The sequence below is a fragment of the Ricinus communis genome, chromosome 3 (assembly GCF_019578655.1).
Source record: "Ricinus communis isolate WT05 ecotype wild-type chromosome 3, ASM1957865v1, whole genome shotgun sequence".
NCBI lineage: Eukaryota > Viridiplantae > Streptophyta > Magnoliopsida > Malpighiales > Euphorbiaceae > Ricinus > Ricinus communis.
In genome coordinates, this window is record NC_063258.1 from 14,105,442 (window position 1) to 14,106,760 (window position 1,319).

At 33.9% G+C, this 1,319-nt stretch overlaps 1 non-coding gene across 1 annotated transcript; it reads right to left on the reverse strand.

The window, feature by feature from the left end:
* Nucleotides 1-795: 795 nt before the first annotated feature.
* On the reverse strand, nt 796-901 carry LOC112537082. Its single transcript, XR_003081004.2, has one exon. It is a non-coding gene; the product is annotated as a small nucleolar RNA R71 (small nucleolar RNA).
* Nucleotides 902-1,319: the final 418 nt, after the last annotated feature.

The following is a 1,319-nucleotide window of genomic DNA, read 5'->3' on the forward strand; positions in this document are numbered from 1 at the left end:
TTACAATTTCATCCCGCAGAATTCCAATTTAATCCCCAAACTTCTTTTTAGCCTTTCAATTAAGCCCCTAACTATTTAATTTGGGCCCAATCCGAATTATTGAAAATACACAATTACAAAAATACCTCTGACCGACATATTTATTTACAAAAATACCAAGCTCACAAATTTCCATTAAAACCCCATAAAAATAACATTATACTTTCAATCCTTATTCCAAAATAAATTTCCAATTTAGTCCTAACACACAATTAAATTAAATAATCAATTTCCAACTCAAAATTTAATACTACTAATCAATTATAACACCAATTTTCTCAAAATTCTTTTATAAAAACATCCTTTATAATTTCTTCCAAAATTTTCCAATATATAATTTTATAAATATGCATTTGGGAAAAATTTTGAATAACCAAAATATAATCATTTCTCAAATAATTTACTTGAATAATTTATTAAAATTTCAAACTAATTGGGTATAGAAAATAACTCATTTATTTAATTAATATTAAATTTTTCATTAAATCATTTCAAATTAAACCCAATAATAATGAAGCTAAAATTAACTTAAATAAAAACTCATTATTAAATATATAAAAAATTCCGGGTGTTACAATAATATCTTTAAGATTAATGGAACAACTGATGATGCCATACGGTTGAGGCCGTTTCCTTTTTCCTTGAGGGATAGAGCGAAAAGATGGTTGCAGTCCTTGCCACCGAAAACGATCACTACCTGGACTTCTTTGGCTGAAAATTTTTTGAATAAGTATTTTTCTCCTACTAAGACTGCTCAAATGCGAAATAACATATCTTCTTTTGTGCAGGGTGAAGGAGAATCGATGTATGAAGCCTGGGAGCACTTCAAGGACTTGTTAAGGTGTTGCCCACAACATGGTCTTCGTCTCTGGATGCAAGTGCAGACATTCTATAGTGGCATGAATACAACCACTAGACAAATGGTAGATGCAGCTGTAGGGGGAGCAATCAATAGCAAAACACCTGAGCAAGCCCAGGATTTGATAGAAGAGATGGCCACCAACACTTATCAGTGGCAAACTCCACGGGCTAGAGGTCCAAAGCCCGTTGTATATCGGTGAGGCGGATCTCTGACCTTGGCGTACAAGTAGAGCTACTTTCCAAAAAGATAGAACAACTTCAAATGCCGGCCCAAGCAGTTTAGCCCTGATGTGAATTCTGTGGTGGACCGCATTACAGTGCCAATTGTAAAGCGGGAGGTATGTTTGCATCTTCTATGCCTACTAATGTTTCTAACGTTGAGCATGTTGATTATGCATGTAGGTAGCAGAATGATCCCT